Source organism: Schistocerca cancellata, chromosome 7 (assembly GCF_023864275.1).
Source record: "Schistocerca cancellata isolate TAMUIC-IGC-003103 chromosome 7, iqSchCanc2.1, whole genome shotgun sequence".
In the NCBI taxonomy this organism is placed as follows: Eukaryota; Metazoa; Arthropoda; class Insecta; order Orthoptera; family Acrididae; genus Schistocerca; species Schistocerca cancellata.
The window spans coordinates 546,612,608-546,635,524 of record NC_064632.1 but is presented as its reverse complement, the minus strand read 5'-3'; positions in this window follow the sequence as shown (position 1 = coordinate 546,635,524).

Below are 22,917 nucleotides of genomic sequence, written 5' to 3'. Positions count from 1 at the left end.
CGATTCGATAATCTAGACTCACAGGAGAACGACCATAAGGTGCCCGAGGCAGGATTAGATTCTTGGAGACAAGTCGGCTGGAGGACGATGTGTTGAATCTCGACGCAATTTGAGTGTTCCATCGTCATTAGGAGGCCGTGAACGTTACAATTAACTATCAGTTTTGCATCCGATTCGATAATCTAGACTCACAGGATAACGATCATAAGGTGACCGAGGCAGCAACAGGCCCATGGAAACAAGTCGCCTGGTGGACGATGTATTTAATCGGGACGCAATTTGAGTGTTCCATCGTCGGTAGCAGGGTCGGGACGTTAGAATTAAAGGTCAGTTTTGCGTCCCATTTGAAAATCTAGTCTCACAGGAGAACGACAATAAGGTGCCCGAGGCAGCAATAGACGGATGGAGACAAGTCGACTTGAGGACGATGTATTGAATCAGTACGCAATTTGTGTGTTCCATTGTCGTTAGCAGGGTCGGAACGTTAGAAACAAAGGTCAGTTTTCCGACGCATTCGAAAATCTAGTCCCACAGGAGAACGAACATAAGGTGCCTCAGGCAGCAATAGACCATTGGAGACAAGTCGGCTGGAGGACGATGTATTGAATCGGGACGCAATTTGAGTGTTCCATCGTCATGAGGGGGCCCTGAACGTTACAATTAACTATCAGTTTTGCGTCCGATTCGATAATCTAGACTCACAGGAGGACGACCATAATGTGCCCGAGGCAGCAATAGACCCTTGGAGACAAGTCGGCTGGAGGACGATGTATTGAATCGGGACGCAGTTTGAGTGTTCCATCGTCGTTAGGAGGACCTGAACGTTACAATTAACTATCAGTTTGCGTCCGAATCGATAATATAAACTCACAGCAGAACGACCATAAGGTGCTCGAGGCAGCAATAGACCATTTGAGACAAGTCGGCTGGTGGACGAACTATTGAATCGGGACGCAATTTGAGTGTTCCATCGTCATTAGGAGGCCCTGAACGTTGCAATTAACTATCAGTATTGCGTCGGATTCTATAATCTAGTCTCACAGGAGAACGACCATAAGGTGCCCGAGGCAGCAATAGAACCTTAGAGACAAGTCGGCTGGAAGACGATGTATTGAATCGGGACGCAATTTCAGTGTTCCATCGTCATTAGGAGGCCCTGAACGTTACAATTAACTATCAGTTTTGCGTCCGATTCGAAAATCTAGACTGACAGGAGTACGACCATAAGGTGCCCGAGGCAGCAATAGACCCATGGAGACAAGTCGGCTGGAGGACGATGTATTGAATCGGACGCAATTTGAGTGTTCCATCGTCGTTAGCAGGGACGGAACGTTAGAATTAAATGTCAGTTTTGCGTCGCATTCGAAAATCTACTCTCACAGGAGAACGACCAGTAGGTGCCAGAGGCAGCAATAGTCCCTTGGGGACAAGTCGACTTGAGGACGATGTATTGAATCTCGACGCAATTTCAGTGTTCCATCGTCATTAGGAGGCCCTGAACGTTGCAATTAACTATCAGTATTGCGTCGGATTCGATAATCTAGACTCACAGGAGAACGACCATAAGGTGCCCGAAGCAGCAATAGACCCATGGAGACAAGTCGGCTGAAGGACGATGTATTAAATCGAGACGCAATTTAAGTGTTCCATGGTCAGTAGGAGGCACTGAACGTTACAATTAACTATCAGTTTTTGCGTCCGATTCGATAATCTAGATTCACAGGAGAACGATCATAAGGTGCCCGAAGCAGCAATAGACCCATGGAGACAAGTCGGCTGGAGGACGATGTATTGAATCGGAAGCAATTTGAGTGTTCCATCGTCGTTAGCAGGGTCGGAACGTTAGAATTAAATGTCAGTTTTGCGTCGCATTCGAAAATCTAGTCTCACAGGAGAACGACCAGTAGGTGCCAGAGGCAGCAATAGACCCTTGGGGACAAGTCGACTTGAGGACGATGTATTGAATCTCGACGCAATTTCAGTGTTCCATCGTCATTAAGAGGCCCTGAACGTTACAATTAACTGTCAGTATTGCGTCGGATTCGATAATCTAGACTCGCAGGAGAACGAGCATAAGGTGCCCGAATCAGCAATAGACCCTTGGAGTCAAGTCGGCTGTAGGACGATGTATTGAATCGGAACGCAATTTGAGTGTTCCATCGTCATTAGGAGGCCCTGAACGTTACAACTAACAATCAGTCTTGCGTCCGATTTCAATAATATAGACTCACAGGAGAACGACAATAAGGTGCCCGAGGCAGCAATAGATTCTTGCAGACAAGTCGGCTGGAGGACGATGCATTGAATCTCGACGAAATTTGAGTGTTCCACCGTCGTTAGGAGGCCGTGAACGTAACAATTAACTATCAGTTTTGCGTCCGATTCAAAAATCTTGACTCACAGTAGAACGACCATAAGGTGCCCGAGGCAGCAATAGATTCTTGGAGACAAGTCGGCTGGAGGACGATGTATTAAATAGGGACGCAATTTGAGTGTTCCATCGTCAGTAAGAGGCCCTGATTGTAACAATTAACTATCAGTTTTGCGTCCGATTCGATAATCTAATCTCACAGGAGAATGATCATATGGTGCCCGAGGCAGCAATAGACACATGGAGACAAGTCGGCTGGAGGACGATGTTTTGAATCGGACGCAATTTGAGTGTTCCATCGTCGATAGCAGGGTCGGAACGTTAGATTTAAATGTCAGTTTTGCGTCGCATTCGATAATCTAGTCTCACAGGAGAACGACCATAAGGTGCCCGAGGCAGCAATAGACCCATGGAGACAAGTCGGCTGGAGGACGATGTACTGAATCGGGACGCAATTTGAGTGTTCCATCGTCATTAGGAGGCCCTGAACGTTACAATTAACTATCAGTTTTGCGTCGGATTCGATAATCTAGACTCGCAGGAGAACGACCATAAGGTGCCCGAGGCAGCAATAGATTCTTGGAGTCAAGTCGGCTGTAGGACGATGTATTGAATCGGAACGCAATTTGAGTGTTCCATCGTCATTAGGAGGCCCTGAACGTTACAATTAACGATCAGTATTGCGTCGGATTCGATAATCTAGACTCACAGGAGAACGACCATAAGGTGCCCGAGGCAGGATTAGATTCTTGGAGACAAGTCGGCTGGAGGACGATGTATTGAATCTCGACGCAATTTGAGTATTCCATCGTCGGTAGCAGGGTCGGGACGTTAGAATTAAAGGTCAGTTTTGAGTCCCATTCGAAAATCTAGTCTCACAGGAGAACGACAATAAGGTGCCCGAGGCAGCAATAGACGGATGGAGACAAGTCGACTTGAGGACGATGTATTGAATCAGTACGCAATTTGTGTGTTCCATTGTCGTTAGCAGGGTCGGAACGTTAGAAATAAAGGTCAGTTTTCCGACGCATTCGAAAATCTAGTCCCACAGGAGAACGAACATAAGGTGCCTCAGGCAGCAATAGACCATTGGAGACAAGTCGGCTGGAGGACGATGTATTGAATCGGGACGCAATTAGAGTGTTCCATCGTCATGAGGGGGCACTGAACGTTACAATTAACTATCAAATTTGCGTCCGATTCGATAATCTAGACTCACAGGAGGACGACCATAAGGTGCCCGAGGCAGCAATAGACCCTTGGAGACAAGTCGGCTGGAGGACGATGTATTGAATCGGGACGCAATTTGAGTGTTCCATCGTCGTTCGGAGGACCTGAACGTTACAATTAACTATCAGTTTTGCGTCCGAATCGATAATATAAACTCACAGCAGAACGACCATAAGGTGCTCGAGGCAGCAATAGACCATTTGAGACAAGTCGGCTGGTGGACGAACTATTGAATCGGGACGCAATTTGAGTGTTCCATCGTCATTAGGAGGCCCTGAACGTTAAAATTAACTATCAGTTTTGCGTCCGATTCGATAATCTAGACTCACAGGAGTACGACAATAAGGTGCTCGAGGCTGCAATAGACCCATGGAGACTAGTCGGCTGTAGGACGATGTATTAAATCGGGACGCAATTTGAGTGTTCCATCGTCTGTAGGAGGCCCTGATCGTAACAATTAACTATCAGTTTTGCGTCCGATTCGATAATCTAGTCTCACAGGAGAATGATCATAAGGTGCCCGAGGCAGCAAGAGACACATGGAGACAAGTCGGCTGGAGGACGATGTGTTGAATCGGACGCAATTTGAGTGTTCCATCGTCGTTAGCAGGGTCGGAACGTTAGATTTAAATGTCAGTTTTGCGTCGCATTCGAAAATCTAGTCTCACAGGAGAACGACCATAAGGTGCCCGAGGCAGCAATAGAACCTTAGAGACAAGTCGGCTGGAGGACGATGTATTGAATCGGGACGCAATTTGAGTGTTCCATCGTCATTAGGAGGCCCTGAACGTTACAATTAACTATCAGTTTTGCGTCCGATTCGAAAATCTAGACTCATAGGAGTACGACCATAAGGTGCCCGAGGCAGCAATAGACCCATGGAGACAAGTCGGGTGGAGGACGATGTATTGAATCGGACGCAATTTGAGTGTTCCATCGTCGTTAGCAGGGTCGGAACGTTAGAATTAAATGTCAGTTTTGCGTCGCATTCGAAAATCTAGTCTCACAGGAGGACGACCAGTAGGTGCCAGAGGCAGCAATAGACCCTTGGGGTCAAGTCGACTTGAGGACGATGTATTGAATCTCGACGCAATTTCAGTGTTCCATCGTCATTAGGAGGCCCTGAACGTTGCAATAAACTATCAGTATTGCGTCGGATTCGATAATCTAGACTCGCAGGAGAACGACCATAAGGTGCCCGAGGCAGCAATAGACCCTTGGATACAAGTCTGCTGTAGGACGATGTATTGAATCGGAACGCAATTTGAGTGTTCCATCGTCATTAGGAGGCCCTGAACGTTACAATTAACTATCAGTCTTGCGTCCAATTCGATAATCTAGACTCACAGGAGAACGACCATAAGGTGCCCGAGGCAGCAATAGATTCTTGGAGACAAGTCGACTGGAAGACGATGTATTGAATCTCTACGAAATTTGAGTGTTCCACCGTCGTTAGGAGGCCGTGAACGTAACAATTAACTATCAGTTTTGCGTCCGATTCAAAAATCTTGACTCACAGGAGAACGACCATAAGGTGCCCGAGGCAGCAATAGATTCTTGGAGACAAGTCGGCTGGAGGACGATGTATTGAATCTCGACGCAATTTGAGTGTTCCACCGTCATTAGCAGGCGCTGAACGTTACAATTAACTATCAGTCTTTCGTCCGATTCAATAATCTAGACTCACAGGAGAACGATCATAAGGTGCCCGAGGCAGCAATAGACCCATGGAGACAAGTCGGTTGGAGGACGATGTAATGAAGCGGACGCAATTTGAATGTTCCATCGTCGTTAGCAGGGTCGGAACGTTAGAATTAAATGTCAGTTTTGCGTCGCATTCGAAAATCTAGTCTCACAGGACAACGACCATAAGGTGCCCGAGGCAGCAATAGACCCTTGGAGACAAGTCGGCTGGAGGACGATGTATTGAATCGGGACGCAATTTGAGTGTTCCATCGTCATTAGGAGGCCCTGAACGTTACAATTAACTATTAGTTTTGCGTCCGATTCGATAATCTAGAATCACAGGAGAACGACCATAAGTTGCCCGAGGCAGCAATGGACCCTTGGAGGCAAGTCGACTTGGGGACGATGTATTGAATCTCGACGCAATTTGAGTGTTCCATCGTCATTAGGAGGCCCTGAACGTTACAATTAACTATCAGTATGGCGTCGTATACGATAATCTAGACTCAAAGGAGAACGAACATAAGATGCTCGAGGCAGCAATAGACCCTAGGAGACAAGTCGGCTGGAGGAAGATGTATTGAATCGGGACGCAATTTGAGTGTTCCATCGTCATTAGGAGGCCCTGGACGTTACAATTAACTATCAGTCTTGCTTCCGATTCGATGATCTAGACTCACAGGAGAACGACCATAAGGTGCCCGAGACAGCAATAGACCCTTGGAGACAAGTCGTCTATAGGACGATGTATTGAATCGGGACGCAATTTGAGTGTTCCATCGTCATTAGGATGCACTGAACGTTACAATTAACTATCAGTTTTGCGTCCGATTCGATAATCTACACTCACAGTAGAACGACCATAAGGTGCTCGAGGCAGCAATAGACCATTTGAGACAAGTCGGCTGGAGGACGAAATATTGAATCTCGACGCAATTTGAGTGTTCCATCGTCATTAGGAGGCACTGAACGTTACAATTAACTATCAGTTTTGCGTCCTATTCGATAATCTAGACTCACAGGAGTACGACCATAAGGTGCTCGAAGCTGCAATGGACCCGTGGAGACAAGTCGGCCGAAGAAAGATGTATTAAATCGGGACGCAATTTGAGTGTTCCATCGTCTGTAGGAGGCCCTGAACGTTACAATTAACTATAAGTATTGCGTCCGATTCGATAATCTAGTCTCACAGGAGAACGATCAAAAGGTTCCCGAGGCAGCAATAGACCCATGGAGACAAGTCGGCTGGTGGGCGATGTATTGAATCGGACGCAATTTGAGTGTTCCATCGTCGTTAGCAGGGTCGGAATGTTAGAATTAAATGTCAGTTTTGCGTCGCATTCGAAAATCTTGTCTCACAGAAGAACGACCATAAGGTGCCCGAGGCAGCAATAGACTCTTGGAGACAAGTCGGCAGGAGGACAATGTATTGAATCGGGACGTAATTTGAGTGTTCCATCGTCATTAGGAGGCCCTGAACGTTGCAATTAACTATCAATTTTGAGTCCGATTCGATAATCTAGGCTCACAGGAGAACGACCATAAGGTGCCCGATGCAGCAATGGACCCTTGGATGCAAGTCGACTTGAGGACGATCTATTGAATCTCGACGCAATTTAAGTGTTCCATCGTCATTAGGTGGCCCTGAACGTTACAATTAACTATCAGTATTGCGTCGGATTCAATAATCTAGACTCACAGGAGAACAAAAATAAGATGCCCGAGGCAGCAATAGACCCTTGGTGACTAGTCGGCTGGAGGACGATGTATTGAATCGGAACGCAATTTGAGTGTTCCCTCGTCATTAGGAGGCCCTGAACGTTACAATTAACTATCAGTCTTGCGTCCGATTCGATAATCTAGACTCACAGGAGAACGACCATAAGATGCCCGAGGCAGCAATAGATTCTCGGAGACAAGTCGGCTGGAGGACGATGTATTGAATCATCGACGCAATTTGAGTGTTCCATCGTCATTAGGAGGCCGTGAACATTACAATTAACTATCAGTATAGCGTCCGATTCAAAAATCTAGACTCACAGGAGAACGACCATTAGATGCCCGAGGCAGCAATAGACCCATGGAGACAATTCGGGTGGAGGACGATGTATTGAATCGGGACGCTATTTGAGGGTTCCATCGTCATTAGGAGGCCCTGAACGTTACAATTAACTTTCAGTTTTGCGTCCGATTCGATAATCTAGACTCACAGGAGAACGACCATAAGGTGCCCGAGGCAGCAATAGCCCTTGGAGACAAGTCGGTTGGAGGACGATGTATTGAATCTCGACGCAATTTGATTGTTCCATCGTCATTAGGAGGCCCTGAACGTTACAATTAACTATCAATTTGGAGTCGGATTCGATAATCTAGACTCACAGGAGAACGACCATAAAGTGCTCGAGGCAGCAATAGACCCTTGGAGACAAGTCGGCTGGAGGACGATGTATTGATCGGGACGCAATTTGAGTGTTCCATCGACATTAGGTGGCCCTGAACGTTACAATTAACTATCAGTTTCGCGTCCGATTCGAAAATCTAGACTCTCAGGAGAACGACCATAAGGTGTCCGAGACAGCAATAGACCCATGAAGACAAGTCCGCTGGAGGACGATGTATTGAATCGGACGCAATTTGAGTGTTCCATCGTCGTTAGCAGGGTCGGAACGTTAGAATTAAATGTCATTTTTGCGTCGCATTCGAAAATCTAGTCTCACAGGAGAACGACCATAAGGTACCCGAGGCAGCAATAGACACTTGGAGACAAGTCGGCTGGAGGACGATGTATTGAATCGGGACGCAATTTGAGTGTTCCATCGTCATTAGGAGGCCCTGAACGTTACAATTAACTATTAGTTTTGCGTCCGTTTCGATAATCTAGACTCACAGGAGAACGACCATAAGTTGCCCGAGGCAGCAATGGACCCTTGGAGACAAGTCGGCTGGAAGACGATGTATTGAATCTCGACGCAATTTGAGTGTTCCATCGTCATTAGGATGCCGTGAACGTTACAATTAACTATCAGTTTTGCATCCGATTCGATAATCTAGACTCACAGGATAACGATCATAAGGTGCCCGAGGCAGCCATAGACCCATGGAAACAAGTCGCCTGGAGGACGATGTATTGAATCGGGACGATATTTGAGTGTTCCATCGTCGGTAGCCGGGTCGGTATGTTAGAATTAAAGGTCAGTTTTGCGTCCCATTCGAAAATCTAGTCTCACAGGAGAACGACAATAAGGTGCCCGAGGCAGCAATAGACGGATGGAGACAAGTCGACTTGAGGACGATGTATTGAATCAGGACGCAATTTGTGTGTTCCATTGTCGTTAGCAGGGTCGGAACGTTAGAAATAAAGGTCAGTTTTCCGACGCATTCGAAAATCTAGTCCCACAGGAGAACGAACATAAGGTGCCTCAGGCAGCAATAGACCATTGGAGACAAGTCGGCTGGAGGACGATGTATTGAATCGGGACGCAATTTGAGTGTTCCATCGTCATGAGGGGGCCCTGAACGTCACAATTAACTATCAGTTTTGCGTCCGATTCGATAATCTAGACTCACAGGAGGACGACCATAAGGTGCCCGAGGCAGCAATAGACCCTTGGAGACAAGTCGGCTGGAGGACGATGTATTGAATCGGGACGGAATTTGAGTGTTCCATCGTCGTTAGGAGGACCTGAACGTTACAATTAACTATCAGTTTTGCGTCCGAATCGATAATATACACTCACAGCAGAACGACCATAAGGTGCTCGAGGCAGCAATAGACCATTTGAGACAAGTCGGCTGGAGGACGAACAATTGAATCGGGACGCAATTTGAGTGTTCCATCGTCATTAGGAGGCCCTGAACGTTACAATTGACTATCAGTTTTGCGTCCGATTCGATAATCTAGACTCACAGGAGTACGACAATAAGGTGCTCGAGGCTGCAATAGACCCATGGAGACATGTCGGCTGAAGGACGATGTATTAAATCGGGACGCAATTTGAGTGTTCCATCGTCATTAGGAGGCCCTGAACGTTACAATTAACTATCAATTCTGAGTCCGATTCGATAATCTAGGCTCACAGGAGAACGACCATAAGGTGCCCGATGCAGCAATGGACCCTTGGATGCGAGTCGACTTGAGGACGATCTATTGAATCTCGACGCAATTTCAGTTTTCCATCGTCATTAGGAGGCCCTGAACGTTACAATTAACTATCAGTATTGCGTCGGATTCAATAATCTAGACTCACAGGAGAACCAACAAAAGATGCCCGAGGCAGCAATAGACCCTTGGTGACTAGTCAGCTGGAGGACGATGAATTGAATCGGAACGCAATTTGAGTGTCCCCTCGTCATTAGGAAGCCCTGAACGTTACAATTAACTATCAGTCTTGCGTCCGATTCGATAATCTAGACTCACAGGAGAACGACAATAAGATGCCCGAGGCAGCAATAGATTCTAGGAGACAAGTCGGCTGGAGGACGATGTATTGAATCATCTACGCAATTTGAGTGTTCCATCGTCATTAGGAGGCCGTGAACATTACAATTAACTATCAGTATTAAGTCCGATTCAAAAATCTAGACTCACAGGAGAACGACCATTAGATGCCCGAGGCAGCAATAGACCCATGGAGACAATTCGGGTGGAGGACGAAGTATTGAATCGGGACGCTATTTGAGTGTTCCATCGTCATTAGGAGGCCCTGAACGTTACAATTAACTATCAATTTTGCGTCCGATTCGATAATCTAGACTCACAGGAGAACGACCATAAGGTGCCCGAGGCAGCAATAGCCCTTGGAAACAAGTCGGCTGGAGGACGATGTATTGAATCTCGACGCAATTTGATTGTTCCATCGTCATTAGGAGTCCCTGAACGTTACAATTAACTATCAATTTTGAGTCGGATTCGATTATTTAGACTCACAGGAGAACGACCATAAAGTGCTCGAGGCAGCAATAGACCCTTGGAGACAAGTCGGCTGGAGGACGATGTATTGATCGGGACGCAATTTGAGTGTTCCATCGTCGTTAGCAGGGTCGGAACGTTAGAATTAAATGTCAGTTTTGCGTCGCATTCGAAAATCTAGTCTCACAGGAGAACGACCATAAGGTGCCCGAGGCAGCAATAGACCCTTGGAGACAAGTCGGCTGGAGGACGATGTATTGAATCGGGACGCAATTTGAGTGTTCCATCGTCATTAGGAGGCCCTGAACGTTACAATTAACTATTAGTTTTGCGTCCGATTCGATAATCTAGACTCGCAGGAGAACAACCATTAGTTGCCCGAGGCAGCAATGGACCCTTGGAGACAATTCGGCTGGAGGACGATGTATTGAATCTCGACGCAACTTGAGTGTTCCATCGTCATTAGGAGGCCGTGAACGTTACAATTAACTATCAGTTTTGCATCCGATTCGATAATCTAGACTCACAGGATAACGATCATAAGGTGCCCGAGGCAGCAATAGACCCATGGAAACAAGACGCCTGGAGGACGATGTATTGAATCGGGCGCAATTTGAGTGTTCCATCGACATGAGGGGGCCCTGAACGTTACAATTAACTATCAGTTTTGCGTCCGATTCGATAATCTAGACTCACAGGAGGACGACCATAAGGTGCCCGTGGCAGCAATAGACCCTTGGAGACAAGTCGGCTGGAGGACGATGTATTGAATCGGGACGCAATTTGAGTGTTCCATCGTCGTTAGGAGGACCTGAACGTTACAATTAACTATCAGTTTTGCGTCCGAATCGATAATATACACTCACAGCAGAACGACCATAAGGTGCTCGAGGCATCAATAGACCATTTGAGACAAGTCGGCTGGAGGACGAACTATTGAATCGGGACGCAATTTGAGTGTTCCATGGTCATTAGGAGGCCCTGAACGTTACAATTAACTATCAGTTTTGCGTCCGATTCGATAATCTAGACTCACAGGAGTACGACAATAAGGTGGTCGAGGCTGCAATAGACCCATGGAGACAAGTCGGCTGAAGGACGATGTATTAAATCGGGACGCAATTTGAGTGTTCCATCGTCAGTAGGAGGCCCTGATCGTAACAATTAACTATTAGTTTTGCGTCCGATTCGATGATCTAGTCTCACAGGAGAATGATCATAAGGTTCCCGAGGCAGCAAGAGACACATGGAGACAAGTCGGCTGGAGGACGATGTTTTGAATCGGACGCAATTTGAGTGTTCCATCGTCGTTAGCAGGGTCGGAACGTAAGATTTAAATGTCAGTTTTGTGTCGCATTCGAAAATCTAGTATCACAGGAGAACGCCCGTAAGGTGCCCGAGGCAGCAATTGAACCTTAGAGACAAGTCGGCTGGAGGACGATGTTTTGAATCGGGACGCAATTTGAGTTTTCCATCGTCATTAGGAAGCCCTGAACGTTACAATTAACTATCAGTTTTGCGTCCGATTCGAAAATCTAGACTCACAGGAGAACGACCATAAGGTGCCCGAGGCAGCAATAGACCCATGGAGACAAGTCGGCTGGAGGACGAAGTATTGAATCGGACGCAATTTGAGTGTTCCATCGTCGTTAGCAGGGTCGGAATGTTAGAATTAAATGTCAGTTTTGCGTCGCATTCGAAAATCTTGTCTCACAGAAGAACGACCATAAGGTGCCCGAGGCAGCAATAGACCCTTGGAGACAAGTCGGCAGGAGGACGATGTATTGAATCGGGACGCAATTAGAGTGTTCCATCGTCATTAGGAGGCCCTGGACGTTACAATTGACTATCAGTCTTGCGTCCGATTCGATAATCTAGACTCACAGGAGAACGACCATAAGGTGCCCGAGGCAGCAATAGACCCTTGGAGACAAGTCGTCTATAGGACGATGTATTGAATCGGGACGCAATTTGAGTGTTCCATCGTCATTAGGAGGCACTGAACGTTACAATTAACTATCAGTTTTGCGTCCGATTTGACAATCTACACTCACAGTAGAACGACCATGAGGTGCTCGAGGCAGCAATAGACCATTTGAGACAAGTCGGCTGGAGAACGAAGTATTGAATCTCGACGCAATTTGAGTGTTCCATCGTCATTAGGAGGCACTGAACGTTACAATTAACTATCAGTTTTGCTTCCTATTCGATAATCTAGACTCACAGGAGTACGACCATAAGGTGCTCGAGGCTGCAATAGACCCGTGGAGACAAGTCGGCTGAAGAACGATGTATTAAATCGGGACGCAATTTGAGTGTTCCATCGTCTGTAGGAGGCCCTGAACGTTACAATTAACTATCAGTATTGCGTCCGATTCGATAATCTAGTCTCACAGGAGAACGATCAAAAGGTGCCCGAGGCAGCAATAGACCCATGGAGACAAGTCGGCTGGTGGGCGATGTATTGAATAAGACGCAATTTGAGTGTTCCATCGTCATTAGCAGGGTCGGAATGTTAGAATTAAATGTCAGTTTTGCGTCGCATTCGAAAATCTTGTCTCACAGAAGAACGACCATAAGGTGCCCGAGGCAGCAATAGACCCATGGAGACAAGTCGGCAGGAGGACGATGTATTGAATCGGGACGCAATTTGTGTGTTCCATCGTCATTAGGAGGCCCTGAACGTTACAATTAACTATCAATTTTGAGTCCGATTCGATAATCTAGGCTCACAGGAGACCGACCATAAGGTGCCCGATGCAGCAATGGACCCTTGGATGCAAGTCGACTTGAGGACGATCTATTGAATCTCGACGCAATTTCAGTTTTCCATCGTCATTAGGAGGCTTTGAAAGTTACAATTAACTATCAGTATTGCGTCGGCTTCAATAATCTAGACTCACAGGAGAACCAACATAAGATGCCCGAGGCAGCAATAGACCCTTGGTGACTAGTCGGCTGGAGGACGATGAATTGAATCGGAATGCAATTTGAGTTATCCCTCGTCATTAGGAAGCCCTGAACGTTACAATTAACTATCAGTCTTGCGTCCGATTCGATAATCTAGACTCACAGGAGAACGACCATAAGATGCCCGAGGCAGCAATAGATTCTCGGAGACAAGTCTGCTGGAGGTCGATGTATTGAATCATCGACGAAATTTGAGTGTTCCATCGTCATTAGGAGGCCGTGAACATTACAATTAACTATCAGTATTGCGTCCGATTCAAAAATATAGACTCAGAGGAGAACGACCATTAGATGCCCGAGGCAGCAATAGACCCATGGAGACAATTCGGGTGGAGGACGATGCATTGAATCGGGTCGCTATTTGAGTGTTCCATCGTCATTAGGAGGCCCTGAACGTTACAATTAACTATCAGTTTATCATTCGATTCGATAATCTAGACTCACAGGAGAACGAACACAAGGTGCCCGAGGCAGCAATAGACCCTTGGAAACAAGTCGGCTGGAGGACGATGTACTGAATCGGGACGCAATTTGAGTGTTCCATCGTCATTAGGAGGCCCTGAACGTTACAACTAACTATCAGTTTTGCGTCCGATTCGATAATCTAGACTCACAGGTAGACGTCCATAAGGTGCCCGAGGCAGCAATAGACCCATGGAGACAAGTCGGCTGGAGTACGATGTGTTGAATCGGGACGCAATTTGAGTGTTTCATCGACATTAGGAGGCCCTGAACGTTACAATTTACAATCAGTTTTGCGTCCGATTCGAAAATCTAGACTCAGAGGAGAACGACCATAAGGTGCCCGGGGCAACAATAGACCTATGGAGACAAGTCGTATGGAGGTCGATGTATTGAATTGGGAGGCAATTTGTTTGTTCCATCGGCATTTGGAGGCCCTGAACGTTACAATTAACTATCAGTTTTGCGACCGATTCGATAATCTAGACTCACAAAAGAAAGGCCATAAGGTGCCCGAGGCTGCAATAGACACATGGAGACAAGTCGCTGGAGGACGATGTATTGAATCGGGACGCGCTTTGGGTGTTCCATCGTCATTAGGAGGCCCTGAACGTTATAATTAACGATCAGTTTTGCGTCCGATTCGATAATCTAGACTCACAGGAAGACGACCATAAGGTGCCCGAGGCAGCAATAGACCCATGGAGACAAGTCGGCTGGAGTACGATGTATTGAATCGGGACGCAATTTGATTGTTCCATCGTCGTTAGCAGGGTCGGAAAATTAGAATTAAATGTCAGTATTGCGTCGGATTCGAAAATCTAAACTCTCAGGAGAACGACCATAAGGTTCCCCAGGCAGCAATACACCCTTTCCTGACGCGTCGGCTGGAGAACGATGTATGGAATCTCGACGCAAATTGAGTGTTCCATCGTCATTAGGGGGCCCTGAACGTTACAATTACCTATCAGTTTTGCGTCCGAATTGAAAATCTAGACTCACAAGAGAACGATCATAAGGTGCCCGAGGCAGCAATAGACCCATGCAGACAAGTCGGCTGGAGAACTATGTATTGAATCTCGACGCAATGTGAGTGTTCCATCGTCATTAGGTGGCCCTGAACGTTACAATTACCTATCAGTTTTGCGTCCGAATTGAAAATCTAGACTCACAAGAGAACGACCTTAAGGTGCCCGAGGCAGCAATAGACCCATGCAGACAAGTCGGCTGGAGAACTATGTATTGAATCTCGACGCAATTTGAGTGTTCCATCGTCATTAGGTGGCCCTGAACGTTACAATTAACTATCATTTTTGTGTCCGATTCGAAACTCTTGACTCACAGGAGAACGACCATAAGATGGCCCAGGCAACAATAGACCCATGGAGACAAGTCTGCTGGAGGTCGACGTATTGAATCGGGAAGCAATTTCATTGTTCCATTGTCATTAGGAGGCCCTGGACGTTACAATTAACTATCAGTTTAGCGTCCGATTCGCTAATCTATACTCACAGGAGAACGACCATAAGGTGCCTGAGGAAGCAATAGACCCATGGAGACAAGTCAGCTGGAGGACGATGTATTGAATCGGGACGCGATTTGGGTGTTCCATCGTCTTTAGGAGGCCATGAACGTTATAATTAACGATCAGTTTTGCGTCCGATTCGATAATCTAGACTCACAGGAAGACAACCATAAGGTGCCCGAGGCAGCCATAGACCCATGGAGACAAGACGGCTGGAGTACGATGTATTGAATCGGGACGCAATTTGAGTGTTCCATCGTCGTTAGCAGGGTCGGAAAATTAGAATTAAATGTCAGTATTGCGAAGGATTCGAAAATCTAGACTCTCAGAAGAACGACCATAAGGTGCCCGAGGCAGCAATAGACCCATGCAGACAAGTATGCTGGAGGACGATGTATTGAATCGGGAAGCAATTTGAGTGTTCCATTGTCATTAGGAGGCCCTGAACGTTACAATTCACTATCAGTTTTGCGTCCGATTCGATAATCTAGATTCACAGGACAATGACTATAAGGTGCCCGAGGCAGGAATACACCCACGCAGACAGGTCGGCTGGAGGACGATATATTGAATCGGGACGCAATTTGAAGGTTCCATCGTCATTAGGAGGCCCTGAACGTTACAAGTAACTATCAGTTTTGCGTCCGTTCGATAATCTAGACTCACAGGAGAACGACCGTAAGGCGCTCGAGGCAACAATAGACCCATGAAGCCAAGTCGGCTGGAGAACGATGTATTGAATCTCGACGCAATTTGAGTGTTCCATCGTCATTAGGAGGCCCTGAACGTTACAATTAACTATCAGTTTATCATCCGATTCGATAATATAGACTCACAGGAGAACATACATAAGGTGCCCGAGGCAGCAATAGACCCTTGGAAACAAGTCGGCTGGAGGACGAAGTATTGAATCGGGACGCAATTTGAGTGTTCCATCGTCATTAGGAGGCCCTGAACGTTGCAATTAACTATCAGTTTTGCATCCGATTCAATTATCTAGACTCACAGGAGAACGACCATAAGGTGCCCGAGGCAGCATTAGACACATGGAGACAAGTCGGCTGGAGGACGATGAATTGAATCGGGACGCAATTTGAGGGTTCCATCGTCATTAGGAGGCCCTGACCGTTACAATTAACTGTCAGTTTTGCGTCCCATTCGGTAATCTAGACTCACAGGAGAACGACCATTACGTGCTCGAGGCAGCAATAGACCCATCGAGTCAAGTCGGCTTGAGGACGATGTATTGAATCGGGACGCAATTTGTGTGTTCCATCGTCGTTAGCAGGGTCGGAACGTTAGAATTAAATGCCAGTTTTGCGTCCAATTCGATAATGTAGACTCACAGGAGAACGACCATAAATTGCTCGAGGCTGCAATAGACACATGGAGACAAGTCGCTGGAGGACGATGTATTGAATCGGGACGCAATTTGAGTGTTCCATAGTCTTTTGGAGGCCCTGAACGTTACAATTAACTATCAGTTTTGCGTCCTATTCGAAAATTTAGACTCACAGGAGAACGACCATGAGGAGCCCGAGGTAGCAATAGACCCATGGAGACAAGTCGTCTGCAAGACTATGTATTGAGTCGGGACGCAATTTGAGTGTTCCATCGTCATTAGGAGGCCCTGAACGTTATAATTAACTATCAGTTTTGCGTCCGATTCGATAATCTAGACTCACAGGAGAACGAACATAAGGTACCCTAGGCAGCAATAGACCCTTGGAGACAAGTCGGCAGCAGGACGATGTATTGAATCGCGACGTAATTTGAGTGTTCCATCGTCATTAGGAGGCCCTGAACGTTACAATTAAGTATTAGTTTTGCGTCAGATTCGATAATCTAGACTCACAGGAGAACGACAATAAGTTGCCCGAGGCAGCAATGGACCCTTGGAGACAATTCGGCTGGAGGACGATGTATTGAATCTCGACGCAATTTGAGTGTTCCATCGTCATTAGGAGGCCGTGAACGTTACTATTAACTATCAGTTTTGCATCCGATTCGATAATCTAGACTCATAGGATAACGATCATAATGTGCCCGAGGCAGCAATAGACCCATGGAAACAAGTCGCCTGGAGGACGATGTATTGAATCGGGACGCAATTTGAGTGTTCCATCGTCGGTAGCAGGGTCGGGACGTTAGAATTAAAGGTCAGTTTTGCGTCCCATTCGAAAATCTAGTCTCACAGGAGAACGACAATAAGGTGCCCGAGGCAGCAATAGACGGATGGAGACAAGTCGACTTGAGGACGATGTATTGAATCAGGACGCAATTTGTGTGTTCCATTGTCGTTAGCAGGGTCGGAACGTTAGAAATAAAGGTCAGTTTTCCGACGCATTCGAAAATCTAGACCCACAGGAGAACGAACATAAGGTGCCTCAGGCAGCAATAGACCATTGGAGACAAGTCGGCTGGAGGACGATGTACTGAATCGGGACGCAATTTGAGTGTTCCATCGTCATGAGGGGGCCCTGAACGTTACAATTAACTATCAGTTTTGCGTCCGATTCGATAATCTAGACTCACAGGAGGACGACGATAATGTGCCCGAGGCAGCAATAGACCCTTGGAGACAAGTCGGCTGGAGGACGATGTATTGAATTGGGACGCAATTTGAGTGTTCCATCGTCATGAGGGGGCCCTGAACGTTACAATTAACTATCAGTTTTGCGTCCGATTCGATAATCTAGACTCACAGGAGGACGACCATAATGTGCCCGAGGCAGCAATAGACCCTTGGCGACAAGAAGGCTGGAGGACGATGTATTGAATCGGGACGCAATTTGAGTGTTCCATCGTCGTTAGGAGGACCTGAACGTTACAATTAACTATCAGTTTTGCGTCCGAATCGATAATATACACTCACAGCAGAACGACCATAAGGTGCTCGAGGCAGCAATAGACCATTTGAGACAAGTCGGCTGGAGTACGAACTATTGAATCGGGACGCAATTTGAGTGTTCCATCGTCATTAGGAGGCCCTGAACGTTACAATTAACTATCAGTTTTGCGTCCGATTCGATAATCTAGACTCACAGGAGTACGACAATAAGGTGCTCGAGGCTGCAATAGACCCATGGAGACAAGTCGGCTGAAGGACTATGTATTAAATCGGGACGCAATTTGAGTGTTCCATCGTCAGTAGGAGCCCCTGATCGTAACAATTAACTATCAGTTTTGCGTCCGATTCGATAATCTAGTCTCACAGGAGAACGACCATAAGGTGCCCGAGGCAGCAATAGACCCTTGGAAACAAGTCGGCTGGAGGACGATGTATTGAATCGGGACGCAATTGGAGTGTTCCATCGTCATTAGGAGGCCCTGAACGTTACAATTAACTATCAGTTTTGTGTCCGATTTGAAAATCTAGACTCACAGGAGAATGACCATAAGGTGCCCGAGGCAATAATAGACCCATGGAGACAAGTCGGCTGGAGGACGATGTATTGAATCGGACGCAATTTGAGTGTTCCATCGTCGTTAGCAGGGTCGGAACGTTAGAATTAAATGTCAGTTTTGCGTCGCATTCGAAAATCTAGTCTCACAGGAGAACGACCAGTAGGTGCTAGAGGCAGCAGTAGACCCTTGGGGACAAGTCGACTTGAGGACGATGTATTGAATCTCGACGCAATTTCAGTGTTCCATCGTCATTAGGAGGCCCTGAACGTTGCAATTAACTATCAGTATTGCGTCGGATTCGATAATCTAGACTCGCAGGAGAACGACCATAAGGTGCCCGAGGCAGCAATAGACCCTTGGAGTCAAGTCGGCTGTAGGACGATGTATTGAATCGGAACGCAATTTCAGTGTTCCATCGTCATTAGGAGGCCATGAACGTTACAATTAACTATCAGTCTTGAGTCCGATTCGATAATCTAGACTTACAGGAGAACGACCATAAGGTGCCCGAGGCAGCAGTAGATTCTTGGAGACAAGTCGGCTGGAGGACGATGTATTGAATCTCGACGAAATTTGAGTGTTCCACCGTCGTTAGGAGGCCGTGAACGTAACAATTAACTATCAGTTTTGCGTCCGATTCAAAAATCTTGACTCACAGGAGAACGACCATAAGGTGCCCGAGGCAGCAATAGATTCTTGGAGACAAGTCGGCTGGAGGACGATGTATTGAGTCTCGACGCAATTTGAGTGTTCCACCGTCATTAGCAGGCGCTGAACGTTACAATTAACTATCAGTTTTGCGTCCGATTCTATAATCTTGTCTCACAGGAGAACGATCATAAGGTGCTCGAGGTAGCAATAGACCCATGGAGACAAGTCGGTTGGAGGACGATGTAACGAAGCGGACGCAATTTGAGTGTTCCATCGTCGTTAGCAGGGTCGGAACGTTAGAATTAAATGTCAGTTTTGCGTCGCATTCGAAAATCTAGTCTCACAGGAGAACGACCATAAGGTGCCCGAGGCAGCAATAGACCCATGGAGACAAGTCGGCTGGAGGACGATGTATTGAATCGGGACGCAATTTGAGGGTTCCATCGTCATTAGGAGGCCCTGACCGTTAGAATTAACTATCAGTCTTACGTCCGATTCGATAATCTAGACTCACAGGAGAACGAACATAAGGTGCCCGAGGCAGCAATAGACCCTTGGAGACAAGTCGTCTATAGGACGATGTATTGAATCGGGACGCAATTTGAGTGTTCCATCGTCATTAGGAGGCACTGAACGTTACAATTAACTATCAGTATGGCGTCGTATACGATAATCTAGACTCAAAGGAGAACGAACATAAGATGCTCGAGGCAGCAATAGACCCTTGGAGACAAGTCGGCTGGAGGACGATGTATTGAATCGGGACGCAATTTGAGTGTTCCATCGTCATTAGGAGGCCCTGGACCTTACAATTAACTATCAGTCTTACGTCCGATTCGATAATCTAGACTCACAGGAGAACGACCATAAGGTGCCCGAGGCAGCAATAGACCCTTGGAGACAAGTCGTCTATAGGACGATGTATTGAATCGGGACGCAATTTGAGTGTTCCATCGTCATTAGGAGGCACTGAACGTTACAATTAACTATCAGTTTTGCGTCCGATTCGATAATCTACAGTCACAGTAGAACGACCATAAGGTGCTCGAGGCAGCAATAGACCATTTGAGATAAGTCGGCTGGAGGACGAAGTATTGAATCTCGACGCAATTTGAGTGTTCCATCGTCATTAGGAGGCACTGAACGTTACAATTAATTATCAGTTTTGCGTCCTATTCGATAATCTAGACTTACAGGAGTACTACCATAAGGTGCTCGAGGCTGCAATAGACCCGTGGACACAAGTCGGCTGAAGAACGATGTATTAAATCGGGACGCAATTTGAGTGTTCCATCGTCTGTAGGAGGCCCTGAACGTTACAATTAACTATCAGTATTGCGTCCGATTCGATAATCTAGTCTCACAGGAGAACGATCAAAAGGTGCCCGAGGCAGCAATAGACCCATGGAGACAAGTCGGCTGGTGGGCGATGTATTGAATCGGACGCAAATTGAGTGTTCCATCGTCGTTAGCAGGGTCGGAATGTTAGAATTAAATGTCAGTTTTGCGTCGCATTCGAAAATCTTGTCTCACAGAAGAACGACCATAAGGTGCCCGAGGCAGCAATAGACCCTTGGAGACAAGTCGGCAGGAGGACGATGTATTGAATCGGGACGCAATTTGAGTGTTCCATCGTCATTAGGAGGCCCTTAACGTTACAATCAACTATCAATTTTGAGTCCGATTCGATAATCTAGGCTCAAAGGAGAACGACCGTAAGGCGCTCGAGGCAACAATAGACCCATGAAGCCAAGTCGGCTGGAGAACGATGTATTGAATCTCGAGCAATTTGAGTGTTCCATCGTCATTAGGAGGCCCTGAACGTTACAATTAACTATCAGTTTATCATCCGATTCGATGATATAGACTCACAGGAGAACATACATAAGGTGCCCGAGGCAGCAATAGACCCTTGGAAACAAGTCGGATGGAGGACGAAGTATTGAATCGGGACGCAATTTGAGTGTTCCATCGTCATTAGGAGGCCCCGAACGTTGCAATTAACTATCAGTTTTGCATCCGATTCAATAATCTAGACTCACAGGAGAACGACCATAAGGTGCCCGAGGCAGCAATAGACCCATGGAGACAAGTCGGCTGGAGGACGATGTATTGAATCGGGACGCAAATTGAGGGTTCCATCGTCATTAGGAGGCCCTGACCGTTACAATTAACTGTCAGTTTTGCGTCCCATTCGGTAATCTAGACTCACAGGAGATTGACCATTACGTGCTCGAGGCAACAATAGACCCATCGAGTCAAGTAGGCTTGAGGACGATGTATTGAATCGGGACGCAATTTGTGTGTTCCATCGTCGTTAGCAGGGTCGGAACGTTAGAATTAAATGCCAGTTTTGTGTCCCATTCGAAAATCTAGTCTCACAGGTGAACGAACATAAGGTGCATCAGGCAGCAATAGAGCATTGGAGACAAGTCGACTGGAGAACGATGTATTGAATCTCGTCGCAATTTGAGTGTTCCATCGTCATTAGGAGGCACTGAACGTTACAATTATTTATCAGTTTTGCGTCCTATTCGATAATCTAGACTTACAGGAGTACGACCGTAAGGTGCTCGAGGCTGCAATAGACCCGTGGACACAAGTCGGCTGAAGAACGATGTATTAAATCGGGACGCAATTTGAGTGTTCCATCGTCTGTAGGAGGCCCTGAACGTTACAATTAACTATCAGTATTGCGTCCGATTCGATAATCTAGTCTCACAGGAGAACGATCATAAGGTGCTCGATGCAGCAATAGACTCGTGGAGACAAGTCGGCTGGAGGACGATGTATTGAATCTCGACGCAATGTGAGTGTCCCATCCTCATTAGGAGGCCCTGAACGTTAAACTAACTATCAATTTTGCGTCCTATTCGAAAATCTAGACTCAAAAGAGACGGACCATAATATACCCGAGGCAGCAATTTGCTCTTGGAGACAAGTCGGCCATAGAACAATGTAATGAATCTCGACGCAATTTGAGTGTTCCATCGTCTGTAGGAGGCCCTGAACGTTACAATTAACTATCAGTATTGCGTCCGATTCGATAATCTAGACTCACAGGAGAACGACCATAAGGTGCCCGAGGCAGCAACAGTCACATGCAGACAAGTCGCTGGAGGTCGATGTATTGAATCGGGACGCAATTTGAGTGTTCCATCGTCATTAGGAGGCCCTGAACGTTACAATTAACTATCAGTTTTGCGTCCGATTCGATAATCTAGACTCACAGGAGAACGACCATAAGGTGCTCGAGGCTGCAATAGACAAATGGAGACAAGTTGCTGAAGGACGATGTATTGAATCGGGATGCAATATGAGTGTTCCATCGTCATTAGGAGGCCCTGATCGTTACAATTAACTATCAGTATTGCGTCCGATTCCATAATCTAGACTCACAAAAGAACGACCATAAGGTGCCCGAAGCAGCAATAGACCCATTGAGTCAAGTCGGCTGGAGTACGATATATTGAATCGGAACGGAATTTGAGTGTTCCATCGTCATTAGGAGGCCCTCATCGTTACAATTAACTATCAGTTTTGCGTCCGATTCGATAATCTAGACTCACAGGAGAACGACCATAAGGTGCCCGAGGCAGCAATAGACCCATGGAGACAAGCTGACTAGAGGACGATATATTGAATCGGGGCGCAAATTGAATGTTCCATCGTCATTATTAGGCCCTGAACGTTACAATTAACTAT